A 14211-nucleotide genomic window follows, 5' to 3' on the forward strand; every position below is an offset into this window, starting at 1 on the left:
AAAATCCAAAACAAAAATGATAAAGCCTTATAACACCACCCTTGAGGAGGAGTTGGACCGGTAATTGGAGGTTGGCCGGTTCGAATCCCGACCGGTAGGCAAAAAAACTACTCCCCACAACTACTCCCCCGCCCCCCGTCCACATTTTCTTTTTGCCCTTGAGCAAGGCACCCTCACCTGCCCCCCGGGCGCTGCCCTGCGGCTGCCCACTGCTCCGGGTGTGCCGGTGTGCCCCCACGTGTTCCCCGGCTCCCGGATGGGTCAAAAGCAGAGAAAAGAATTCCCCCCCCAAAAAAGGGACATTAAAGGATAACTTGACTCAACGTGTGCTCCTCCTCCCCCCGCCCCAGCAGGCAGCGGCTGGAGCCCGACGAGGCTCAGCGGCTGAAGCGCGAGGCCTGGCGCGCGGCATCGCGGCGCTACTACGCCCGCAAGATGGCCCGCCTCCGCGGCCACAGACCCACCCAGGGGCAGCTCCACCCGCTGGGCGCCTCCGCCTCCGCCTGCTTCATGCCCGCCTCCATGACCATCAGCAACAACAACAACAACAACAACAACAACAACAGCAGCAGCCACAGCAGCAACAGCAGCAGCATGCACCACCACCACATGAACAGCAGCAACAGGAAGCGGAGGAAGCTGATTCTGGAGCTCCCCGAGGAGACGCAGAGTGCCCAGCGGGAGGCGTGGCGGGCGGCGTCCAAGCGCTACCACGCCCGCAGGGCCACCGGGCAGAACCCCCCCGACCACCTGGACCTGGCCCACTTCCTCCAGGACACCCAGCCCTCAGGGATGAGCGGGCCCCAGTCCTGAGGGGCCCCGCCCTGGGGCCCCTCAGGACTGGGGCCCCTCCCTGAAGCCCCTCCCTGGGGCCCCGCCCTGGGGCCCCAGGGAGGGGCTTCAGGGAGGGGCCCCAGTCCTGAGGCCCCTCCCTGGGGCCGTGGGGCGTCTGGGGTTGGACGTAGACGGGGTTAATTTAACGGGTGGGAGTGCTTTTTTTCCCCCCCCGCTGACGCACACTTGGTGTGGATGCGGGCTCCCGGGGGGTTTTACACTAATGCTGGGGTGTTTCGTCGTTCCTCAAGAAGTCCCATATTAGAGCGCCAGGTGTGGGTGGGGTTAGCCGCCACACGCCGTTTTTGAAAGTCGGTCTCTTTTCTGTGTTTTAGTGACATCACAAGCGGGCGTGTCCGCCTAGATGCGTGCTGGATAGAGCAGTCTACCGGCCTACCCAGCGGACTGGAGCAAACGTTGCTCATCTATCGTGGGACGCGCCCACTTGTGATGTCACTAAAACACAGGAAGAGGCCGATTTTGAAAACGGCTCGTAACGGCTTATCACACTCACACCTGGTGGTATGATATGGGAACTGTATGAGGTGCTGTACGTACGATTTAAGAGTTAGCATCTGACTCGTAGCCAGCCGTAAGCTATCGGTTCAAGCGAAATCGAGTGAAAATCGGTTCTGGTTGACTGCGACCTCTGTACGAGACAACCAATGATGCCCACCCGTTTAGGGGAGACTCTTCTGTGATTGGTCCAGCGAATCGATCCCATGCGTGAACGCCACAATTCTCAGGGGACATATTTTTGGGTTGTTGACGTTTTTTAAATGTTCTCTCTGAGACGCTCCCATCTTACCTACAGCAGCGTGAAAGGCCTGCCATTGTTAATATCCTGTAAATTTAAAAAAAGGTTTTTTCTAACTTTGCTATGTTGATTCTCTAAATATATTTAATCATGTGTTGTGGTTTTCTTTCAGTTAAAAATAAATGCAGAAATACTGACTAATTTCCACTGAGGTGGTTGTTATTTGTCTGTATCTGGAACAGCCATCTTGTATTCAGTTCATTTCAGTTCAGTTCAGTTCAGTGCTTTATTTGTCCCTAAAGGGAAATTTGCTTTACAGCAGTGGTAGAGACACAAATACAACACATAAAAAGACATGCGACAAAACCACCTGAGCATATACAACCAATGAAATGAAATTCTAATATTCATTAATAAAAGTATATTCCATTTAAATTATTTAAAAATATAGCGCTTCGGTGTTATTTGAAAGTTCCCTAAAGGTTTAACTCTTGTTAAGTGGCAGTGTTGTACCCCAGTTGGACTCTGGGGGATATGTGCCCCCCGAATGTATGATTATATGTGCATCATAACCTGCTGTGATCTTCCGATGCAATGATGGAGGATTAGAAGCCAAACTTGGGGGTGCTGGTGTGTCATTCGGCTGAGAATCCAACAGAGATTGCTGGAATACAGAAAATGATATTTCGAAATATATATTTTTATATAGCAAAAAGATACAAATTGCCAGCTGAAGTTCGGCCGTCGGGCCTTGAAAAAATATATTGTCGTCGTGATAAATGCATTTTCTGAAATAGTTTTAACGTTGTGGGGCTCTGTCTCGTTGTGGGGTTTGCCAAGTACCAAGAAACCATGGCGACCACACGCAGACAGGGCTGTCGTAGAGTCGGCTCGTCCATCGTGTGTGGACGGAGGCGCTCAGGAAGGAGGCTTGTGGTTGGAACCAGTGGACTTCTAAGCGGCTTGTAGTGGACAAACACCAGTGGACTTCTAAGCGGCTTGTGGAGGAAACCAGTGGGCATCTAAGCGGCTTGAGGAGGAAACCAGGGGACTTCCAAGCGGCTGTGAGGTGTTTTCCCTACAGGGTAGGTAACCAGTATTGATCCAAGTCCTTCCTCCGCATTGGTCTCCATCCTATCTGTCGGTGAAGGGGGAGGTTTTGTTGCGTTAACGTGAATCAAATGCGGTTTCTCTGTAGGTCTGACTGACTTATACAGTTGGACAATCATTTTGTGATCAAATGGTACCGGACCGGAGATTGCCATATTTTCGTTTTTTAATTTGTTTGAATTGTTTTATACCTGACTTTGGTTTATTGTTACTTTTCGGTTTGTTTCCATAGGTTATTCGTTCTTTAATATTTTCTTTTTTTTTATTGGTTGCTCCACAACAAAGGCAGGCAGTTAATTGGTTTGATTTTTGCTTGTACAGCACTTTGGTCCACACTTCAGGTGGGCTCCCTTCTTAATTGACGTCCCAGAAGGAAAGGCACTCCAGGGTGTTCACCACCAGAGGTCGCTGTCCTCACATTGTAAGGAGAGTCTCTGACTTTATTCCCCAATAACTTATTTCGATCATGTGCTTCAAGATGACTTAATAGTGGACAGGCTTGACAGCAAAAAAGTGATCAACTTATCAAAGCCATTTTAATTTATTTTATGATGTATTTTGAAGCTTACACGGTTATTTAATTTGTGTTACTTATTATTCGCAAAGTATAAGCATATGCAGCTAATCTGTAGTTTACATTGTGACAACTCATAGGCCTAATAGCAGAGTCAAACGGTGTATTGATCCGCTTCGGTCAGACTCTCATCTCCAGATGGAAGAGAGGAAATTATGACCTGTTGGAAATTCTGGTGCTGACTCAAACAAAAAAAATTCCGGAAACGTCATTAAGTATCAGTTCTCTACCCCAGAAAAAACTGCATGCAAGCACTAAAAATACCCCGCGATTATAAAAATATAAAGTTGGCTTCCAACAGCAGGTATCGGCCAACATCAATATTTCCTCCACAAATGAAAGAGAGCTGATCCAGCATGGCAGAGTGCTGCGGGATCAATGGGAGCCTTTGAATTATTTTATAATAATTCAAAGGCTCCCATTGAGCCTTTGAATTATAATTACCAGGGGCCCTTTCAGGTTAAAGGGTGTGACACCTGTAATAAACGGGTGTAATGTCCTTGCCTGAAGCACACACACTCACACATGCATTAACACACTCATTTGATCCATGGGACTCTTCAGTGGACGACGCCATCACTGAAGACGACAATGTGTGTGAGAGTGTGTATGGCTGTGTGGATGTGGGTGTGTATTAGTGTGTGTGTGTGTGTGTGTGTGTGTGTGTGTGTGTGTGTGTGTGTGTGTGTGTGTGTGTGTGTGTGTGTGTGCGTGTGTGTGTGTGTGTCTCTCTCTGAGTGTGTTTGTGTGTGTGTCTCTCTCTCTCTGAGTGTGTGTGTGGGTGTGTTTGAGTGTGTGTGCATGTGTGTGGGTGTGTTTCTAATAGTGTGTGCGTCTCATGTCGTCCTGTAAAGCAGTCACCTTGTCCCTCTATCAAAGGTTACTAATAAACCTGAGTTACTGGTAGAGAGAGGGAGGGGGGAGACAGACAGAGGAAGGGAGAGAGGGAGGAGGAGACAGAGGGAGAGAGGCAGACAGTTCAGTTCATATTTTATTTTTACCGCAAGGCAAACTCACTTTGCAGCTGAGTATGATCGACATGCCAAACAGATATGTCAAAGGTCAGAAGGGTAGAAAACAAACGCTCAAACAAATCAAAGCGGCAGGAGCATTAAGTGTAAGATAAAGTGCACGATTCTAATTGGGTTGCAAATGTTTGGCACAGGGTAGGAAGGAGTGTGTGTATCTATTGCACATTGCTCTGGTTCATCTCAGGGGAGGTGAGCTCTCTCCCATGTAGAGGTCGGTCAGGATTCCCTCATAGTGACTGTGTCTACCGCATGACTGGCTGGCTGGCTAAACATATCTTAAAGTCGGTTGGGTGGGTGACGGATTGAGACAAGAAGAGCGTGAGAGACATTTATGGAGAGGGAGAAAGAGAGTGGTGAGGGAGAGAGAGTGAGACGGCACAAATACATCTGGGGCCACAGATGAAGCCATGACATCATCACGTAGCTCTTCTGTGTTTGGAAGAGAAAGTATAATTATGTACTGAAAACAAAACAGATATAACCCCCTTCTGAAGCATCTTGAAGTCATTGGACTAGCACGGAAACCCACGTTGACTAACACACAAACAAACATACACACACATAACCATATACAAACACATACACACGCACGCACACAAACACACACACACACACCTATACAAACACACACGCACACACAATAATAATTATCTATAAATTGCATTTACATCTTCATAAACACGTCAACTATCCTACGGTTCGGAATATGCAACAACTAGAAAACTGTATCACATCGATCTTGAAAAGTCTTAAAAAGTGTGATTTGGTCTTCGGTCAAGATAATCCTCTGTAAGATCTGAGCAGAGAGATGTGGGCGTGCAAGGATGTTTAGCGCAGAAGAGAGAGAGGGAGGGGGAGGGAGGGAGAAAGGGAGACGTTATTTAACCCGACCGGGGAGGGTCCAGATAGCATTAGGGAGGGAGGGCAGGGAGGGGCGATCGAGTTAGAGGGAGAAAAAAGCGTGAGAAAGAGGAAATGAGGAGAGCGGGTAATGAGAGGAGATGTCCCTGGGGAGAGGTGTCGCCTCGAGCACACACACAGGAAGACATCGTTCTCCTTCTGAGCTGAACGCCCCCCAGAGAGATGCACGGTGTGAGAGGGAGGGGTCAGACGCTACGCTACAGCTACGGTGTGAGGGGTTGGGGTAGGGGTGATAGGGTAGAGTGAGACGCTATGCTACAGCTACGGTGTTAGGGGTTGGAGTAAGAGTGATAGGGTAGAGTGAGACGTTATGGTACAGCTACGGTGTGAGGGGTTGGGGTAGGGGTGATAGGGTAAGAGTGAGACGCTACGCTACAGCTACGGTGTTAGGGGTTGGACTAAGAGTGATAGGGTAAGAGTGAGACGTTATGGTACAGCTACGGTGTGAGGGGTTGGGGTAGGGGTGATCGGGTAAGAGTGAGACGTTATGGTAAAGCTACGGTGTTAGGGGTTGGGGTAGGGGTGATAGGGTAAGAGTGAGACGTTATGGTAAAGCTACGGTGTGAGGGGTTGGGGTAGGGGTGATAGGGTAAGAGTGAGACATTATGGTAAAGCTACGGTGTGAGGGGTTGGGGTAGGGGTGATAGGGTAGAGTGAGACGCAATGGTACAGCTACGGTGTTAGGGGTTGGGGTAGGGGTGATAGGGTAAGAGTGAGACGTTATGGTAAAGCTACGGTGTTAGGGGTTGGGGTAGGGGTGATAGGGTAAGAGTGAGACGTTATGGTAAAGCTACGGTGTTAGGGGTTGGGGTAGGGGTGATAGGGTAAGAGTGAGACGTTATGGTAAAGCTACGGTTTTAGGGGTTGGGGTAGGGGTGATAGGGTAGAGTGAGACGCTATGGTACAGCTACGGTGGTAGGGGTTGGAGTAAGAGTGATAGGGTAAGAGTGAGACATTATGGTAAAGCTACGGTGTTAGGGGTTGGGGTAGGGGTGATAGGGTAAGAGTGAGACATTATGGTAAAGCTACGGTGTGAGGGGTTGGGGTAGGGGTGATAGGGTAGAGTGAGACGCTATGGTACAGCTACGGTGTTAGGGGTTGGACTAAGAGTGATAGGGTAAGAGTGAGACGTTATGGTAAAGCTACGGTGTTAGGGGTTGGGGTAGGGGTGATAGGGTAAGAGTGAGACGTTATGGTAAAGCTACGGTGTTAGGGGTTGGGGTAGGGGTGATAGGGTAGAGTGAGACGCTATGGTACAGCTACGGTGGTAGGGGTTGGAGTAAGAGTGATAGGGTAAGAGTGAGACATTATGGTAAAGCTACGGTGTTAGGGGTTGGGGTAGGGGTGATAGGGTAAGAGTGAGACATTATGGTAAAGCTACGGCGTTAGGGGTTGGGGTAGGGGTGATAGGGTAAGAGTGAGACATTATGGTAAAGCTACGGCGTTAGGGGTTGGGGTAGGGGTGATAGGGTAAGAGTGAGACGCTATGGTACAGCAAGGGTGATAGGACTACAGTTAGATATGAGGTACAGCTAGGTTGTTAGGGGTGATAAGTTAGAGTGAGCTTTAGGTTGTATGTTATGGTTGGGTTGAGGGTTTTAGGGGGAGGTTAGTTTGTTGGTGTAGGGGTTAGAGCAGAGGAAAGGGTTAGGTGTTAGGATTAGGTTGTAGATCTATGGTAATGTCAGGGTACAGTGAGGGTTAGGTGTTAGGATTAGGTTGTAGATCTATGGTAATGTCAGGGTACAGTGAGGGTTAGGTGTTAGGATTAGGTTGTAGATCTATGGTAATGTCAGGGTACAGTGAGGGTTAGGTGTTATGATTAGGTTGTAGATCTATGGTAATGTCAGGGTACAGTGAGGGTTAGGTGTTAGGATTAGGTTGTAGATCTATGGTAATGTCAGGGTACAGTGAGGGTTAGGTGTTAGGATTAGGTTGTAGATCTATGGTAATGTCAGGGTACAGTGAGGGTTAGGTGTTAGGATTAGGTTGTAGATCTATGGTAATGTCAGGGTACAGTGAGGGTTAGGTGTTAGGATTAGGTTGTAGATCTATGGTAATGTCAGGGTACAGGGAGGGTTAGGTGTTAGGATTAGGTTGTAGATCTATGGTAATGTCAGGGTACAGTGAGGGTTAGGTGTTAGGATTAGGTTGTAGATCTATGGTAATGTCAGGGTACAGTGAGGGTTAGGTGTTAGGATTAGGTTGTAGATCTATGGTAATGTCAGGGTACAGTGAGGGTTAGGTGTTAGGATTAGGTTGTAGATCTATGGTAATGTCAGGGTACAGTGAGGGTTAGGTGTTAGGATTAGGTTGTAGATCTATGGTAATGTCAGGGTACAGTGAGGGTTAGGTGTTAGGATTAGGTTGTAGATCTATGGTAATGTCAGGGTACAGTGAGGGTTAGGTGTTATGATTAGGTTGTAGATCTATGGTAATGTCAGGGTACAGTGAGGGTTAGGTGTTAGGATTAGGTTGTAGATCTATGGTAATGTCAGGGTACAGTGAGGGTTAGGTGTTAGGATGAGATTAGAGATTGAGATGTTGGGGTAAGGTTAGGGGTGAATTTATTAAGGGTAAATTGTTAGTTGTCAGGGAAGGGGAAGGGTTACGGCTTAGAGTTATAAATGATGGTCAGGTTAAGTTCAATTTAGGGTTGTATTAATATTTACAATTTGGAATTACTAAAAATATTGATATAATGCCAGCCTCCTATGACCATCCTGATAATCACAGTTAGGTTTAACAATGATTTCAGTTTGGCTATAGCTTGGCAGCCATTGATTATAAAATACGGCCTTGGTTTTACAACTGACTGACGCTCATCAACTTGAAGAATCCGGTTGGAGGATAATCATTAATATATTATCTGAGAACAGCCTTCCCTTCAGATTTCTATCAATCTTTTATCATTGTTAGTCAGTGTATTTCAGATAAAAACTCCTATGATTGTTACATATTCCTTGGGTGCAGCCATTATGAAATTATATGTGATACCAATTATTCTTCATGAACTGAGATCCCCTCCCGGGGGGCTGATTGGTCAACGTTTGGGTCAAGGCTTTCAACAAAATCTCCTGAGAATAACAGAATGTGATCAAGATGATTTCATATGGCTAATATAATGCAAAAACGTATAGAAGACACTCACCTATCTCATTCCTGCAGTTATCCTATTCCCATATTCTCTGGTTGTGTTGGACACTATTCCAGTTGCTCCAGTATTGATTTCATGGTTTGATTGTTCTCAGCCGTCTCGGCATTGTTTGCTGAATCCCAAATCATTTCTTTGGGGATCGGACAACTTTGAACAGTTATACCATGCAGCCCCTTTGAGAACCACTCCCATAACTGAGTCAGCCAGTCAGGACTCTCCCCCTTCTAGCCACATCATTCAGAGCACCCTTCCTCCCGGAGTCCTTGTACGAGTCTGTAACTAGAAGAATGAGAATATGTTTACTTTTGTTAAATCTACAACGATTAACTATCTTAAGTTTATGGGGTGGATCAAAAACTACGCTCAGAGTCATACAGATAAACAGACGCCATCGCTGCTTCCAGTAAATTTAGAGCCTGTTCATAATCGACCAGTAAATCCAATCCAGTAGTTGGTCTACTCTCAGACTAATAATAGAAAGTCACTCTGTAAAACCATTAAAGCATTGAACTTGTAATCAATGTATTGGTCTGATCTGCTGAACATGCAATCCATCAGGCCACTCTTCCTTTCTCTGTCTCTGTATCTCTCTGTCGCTCTCTCTCTCTCCTCCTGTATTCCGCTCTCTTTTCTTATATGTACTCTTATTTAACAAAGCTTGTGCTGATTTGTTTCAAAAAGCAGTCTCCATCTTGTATCTGGATGATTTTAGAGGCCTCTGTATTCCTTGGATTTGTTTGAATAATTTTAAATGATTTAGTTTGTTTTGTAAAACTCAACTCTAAGAAAATCATGTTGGTCTCACAATGAGGTCATCAACAAAATAGACCAATGGTGCAGAGGTATACATGTGGAAAAGAGTGCCTGTGAGGTAGGTGGTGGGTCGAGGGCCACCATGTGGTCCACAGCTGCTTCGTCTGGAGAAAATAAAGAAGGAACCTCAAGCAATGACTTGGAAGGTAAGTCCCCATTTCTACTGCATGAATATTGATGAACCGTGTTGATAACTAAAAGTTGTAGAGGAGGACAGTAGTACATCTAATTAAAGAAATAGATTTTTATCGAACCCATTTTATGAAGAAACGGAACGGAGACAAACAAGATGAAACGTAATAACGACACACAGTATGACGTATTAACCTGAATCCGGGCAGCGGTCTCCTCTTCCATCGAGGTTTGGCTGGGTTTGTAGTACGAGCATTGATTGACTCTGAGCTGCATCTACGATCAATAAGCTGCCCTCCCCGAGGTTGTAAACCCTTATCTGTTTCCTCAGATCCTCCAATGCTGTGTGGGCATCGAACCGTTGTCGCTGTCGGGCTGTGCTGCATACAGATGTGTGGCCTGGGACTGAACAGGTCAGGGTTCCCTTGTGGTAGTGGCGAGACATTAGACCTGTTTTTACACCGCACGAGTCCAACATGAATGTAGTTACATTAATAACTACATTTACTATTAGTTCATTATGAGCTGCAGTTGAGTACAGTGAACACTTGCGCTACGTCACTGATTGCGTCGTGGGGTTGTTCAGTTTGAAAGTCAGCCCAGGAAGAAGACCGTCACGCTACAACCTCCAACACTCAGAGTGCACATGGCCGAAGACTCCTCCAAAGTCATTTGGAGGAGACAAACAGTAGCTTACACAGTTGAGCCGGTGAGGAGGGAAAGACGAGCCTCAAGCTCACATTTGTACAGAGGACAAAGCAGAGCCATCCGTTCTCCTCGGTGTGGATGGGGTTGACCGCACCACCTGCTGCTCGTGTGGTCTCTGCACTTAAAGACCGACCGCTCGCGATTCGATCCGCTGTCAGGAGGCTTGCGTAGACCACTTGCTTCAGGAGTTACCCCGGCCCGTATTTACTAGACCTGCTATGAAAGGGATGTATTGGCAGTGTCCATGATCATTGCTCAAATCTGAGCAGGGACCCTGGAGTGGCCCAACCACTAACCGTCGTTTAGCTACCTTAGCTAACCTGTACAACGGCGTTGTTCAGGCTAAATAACGTTTCAATGTTTGAAACGTCGGTATGAATCTCTCGTTGAGTCAATTACAGGTAACTCATCGGTAGGTAACGACCTCTCTGGCTGTCAGATGGGCGTGCCGTTGTGCAATTTACTCACGGCGCACACCTATTCAGCTGCTAGCAGACTCGCATGGACACCCAGCCTCGTACTCCATAACGCAGTGAGCAGCCACAGATTTCAGCTTGCTGGTCCGGCGAACCCTCCTCGCCTCACAACCCCTCTCCTCCACAGAGGCACCGTTTACGTAGTGCTCCCTTCACTACACTTCACAGCTAGCCAGAGGGTTCTGCTGTTTCCGTGCCGCCGGCCAACGTCGAAGAACTATTTGCTGCTTGAGAGACAAAGCATGAAAGTGGAAACCGATCTTGGTTTTTGACTGTATATAAATCATTGCTGCATCCAGGGGCGAAACTAAATTGAACCCCCATGCGTCACCCCCAAGACAACCAGCCTTGAGATGTCACACGCTACGCTAGGACAAGATGGCACTACACTAGTTTGGAAAACATTGTTTAGAATACTTTTTTCCTGACAGTGTTTAAAGTTTTAGCAGTTATTGAGTTGGGAAATATCGTGTAAATTATGATTACTACATCTAGTGTTTCATTTCCGCTTTAATAATATGCCGATAAGGCAGTAAGAATGTGATCACAGTGAGAGGACGCATCCTATTTTGGGATCCTAAACCATTAACACTTCTATGACGGAAATTCCCAACTTCCCTGTCCCACCTAGTGAAAGTACTTTCCCGTCTGTTTCGTACCCCCAGTCGGCCCCAAAGCCTCACGCACAGCTCTGTCTGTCACCGAGCTGTGTGTGTCTGTGTGTGTGTGTGTGTGTGTGTAGGTGTGTGTGTGTGTGAGTGTGAGTGTGAGGGTATGGTGGGGGTGGAAACTCCTTGGCATTCCAGATGAGTCATGAACAGACAACACCAGCTGGGCACTGGACTGTAGCGGGACAGCTCCGGAGTTGCAGCGCTTGCTTGCCAGATAAAAAAGACTTGCTCACGTTCATTCACTGAACATTGAACTCATTACTGAACTTTAGTTTTCCTTGTATTTGTGCAGCCATTTTGTGTCTACCCATTTGGCCATCTCTTGCGGTCCTAACTGCTAACTGTCCCTGGGTGAAGGGATCCCTCTTCTGTGTTTCTTCCCAAGGTTCAGGAAGAGGTTTCCCTCGTCCATTAGTGGGCTTAGGGTTATGGTATATTGTGTAACATGGGGCCCTTGATAATCCTCAGGCCCGAAGGGAGAAGGGAATGCTGTTAGAAGACTTAATATCCGGTTTGGTTTGAAAACCAGGAGACCCGAACGATGTTGTGTTGACTTTGTCGTGTGCTTGTTAGTTGCGCATCCGTGTTTACCTCTGGAACGGGTTTTTCCTTGAACAAACACACTCTGCCAGTGTGGTGTTCGGTGTCAAATTCAAATCCAAGGTATCCAGAGGATGAGTCTGAGTCAGTGTTAGATTCGGTGTCAGTAGTGGCTGTTTTTTACTGTTTAAGGCGTAGTCATGTGTTCAAATCAACCCCTCCCCCGAAAAAAAAATGGAGGACAATATTTAGAGACGCAAATTAATCCTTCTTCAATCTCGACTTGAGAGTATATGATGAGTTTGACGAATGCAACTGTTTCCAATAAAACTTTCAGCACTTGGCAATTAGGACAAAAACAACCTCAATTTCGAAATCACAATAAAAATTTACTCTCTCATATTTTATGACCACATTCCAGTTTCCAATGCATTGAGCAAAGCATGTTTTTTTACCGGCAGTTGAGCTGGTATTCCGATCTCAGGGACCGGTTCCTCAGATGGGAGTCACCAATGACAGTTACTGAGGGAAACCCCTTCATGACAGCTACTGAATCCAGCTCCAACCAGTCCAACTTAGTGTTATATTTCTGTTCATCAATGTTTTCTTATAACACAGTGTGAGGAAGATAACCCGGCATCATGTTATCAAATCACATAGCATCCACCTCCACTCCATTGTATACTTGCTCAGAGAACAGGTGAGTTCTACCTGATTCGTGCCTGATTAGTTTCATATTTGGTCTCCAGGAAACCAAAACATCCAACATTATAAGACCTCAGGCCACTTTTCATAAAATAGTATTCATTAACAATATCTGAAATCATTAATGGTGAGTGGGTCTGAGGACTGCGGCCAGAGGGAGACAGCCTCCACAGCTGGAGATGATTATTCCAGATGTTAGACCACCGCTTTTACCATGCTGCGCCGATTACCTTCAGATCCCAGAAACGAGACTAAGCAAAAGAAACGGCTGAGTCAGTTACCTGCCTCCCCCCCCCCGCCCGGGTTTGGTTAAAGAATAAGAAGATGTGCACCGACCCCACCATGGGGCAGGATGTAACAATGAGTATCGTTGGAGCGTTCTGGTCATTCTGTCGTAACAGCTACTTAACAGTTACTTACAGTTACGTAACTGTCATCTCATAACAGTCATGCCTCATGACCTACCCCTATGTCTTCGGATCAGCTGACCCCGAACGCCTTGCTAAATGTGAGCTTGCTAGTTTGCTAGTTAGTTAGCAAGTTAACAGGTTAACGAATGAGCTAGTTAGTTAGATGTCTAGTTAGTTAGATGGCTAGTTTGTGTGTGTGTGTGTGTGTGTGTTTGTGTGTGTGTGTGTCTGTCTGTCTCTGTGTGTGTGTGTGTGTGTGTGCATGTGTCTGTCTGTCTGTCTGTCTGTCTGTCTGTGTGTGTGTGTGTGTGTGTGTGTTTGTGTGTGTGTGTGTGTGTGTGTGTCTGTCTGTCTGTGTGTGTGCGTGTGTGTGTGTGCGCGCGCGTGTGTGTGTATGTGTGCATGTGTCTGTCTGTCTGTCTTTCTGTCTGTCTGTGTGTGTGCATGTGTCTGTGTGTGTGTCTGTCTGTCTGTCCGTCCGTCTGTCTGTCTGTCTGTCTGTCTGTCTGTCTGTCTGTCTGTCTGTCGGTGCGTGCTTGCGCCATGTGCGTGTCCGTGTGCATGTGCGTGCATGCGTGTGTGTGTGTGTGTGTGTGTGTGTTACGAGGCCCTGACTGTCATGGTATGATCCCAGAACACAGGTTCTCCTTTGGACTTCGGTTCCACTGAGCAGCTGTGACAGACCGATTCCCCCAAACCGGCGGTCGCCATGGCTACCACTAGACCCCCCCCACCAACCCCCTCCCCCCCCGACCCAGATCACTTTGACCGAAGCCGAAAGAACTCCGAGGCCCTCGTCAGGTGATGGGTAGGGATCCGATGTCCAGACGAGAGCGGGAAATCGCTGTCGCGGTGATAATGAACATAAATAAACGTGTCAATCGCTCTTAAACTTTCCCAGCATGCTCAGGACGAGGGGAAGTGTCCGGGTGGTTGCCATGGCAACCTCAGAGGCGTGGAGGGAGGGGGGGGTTGATCCAATAGGGAAAGAGAAAACAACAAGAAGGGTTTTGTGTGGACGCCTCAAGGGGGGGGGGGGGGGGGGGGGGGGGGGGGGTCGCTGCCCGCAGTGTCAGTGCGTTCCATTATCCCTCTCTCTCTCTCTCCCCCTGTTCTTGACACTCTGTGGTCTCTCTATCGTTCTCACTATCTCTCTCCCACTCCGCTTTCCCTGACAATCCCTCTGTCTCTCTATCATGTTCCTCTGACTGTCTTTATCGGCTCACATTTGCACAGAGAGAGAGAGAGAGGGAGAGAGAGAGGGAGAGAGAGAGAGAGATAGAGAGAGAAACAGAGAGAGAGAGGGAGAGGGATAAAGAGGTAGAGAGAGGTAGAGGGAGAGAGGGAGAGAGAGAGAGATACAGGGATAAAG

This window comes from Pollachius pollachius, assembly GCF_949987615.1.
Source record: "Pollachius pollachius genome assembly, chromosome: 1".
NCBI lineage: Eukaryota > Metazoa > Chordata > Actinopteri > Gadiformes > Gadidae > Pollachius > Pollachius pollachius.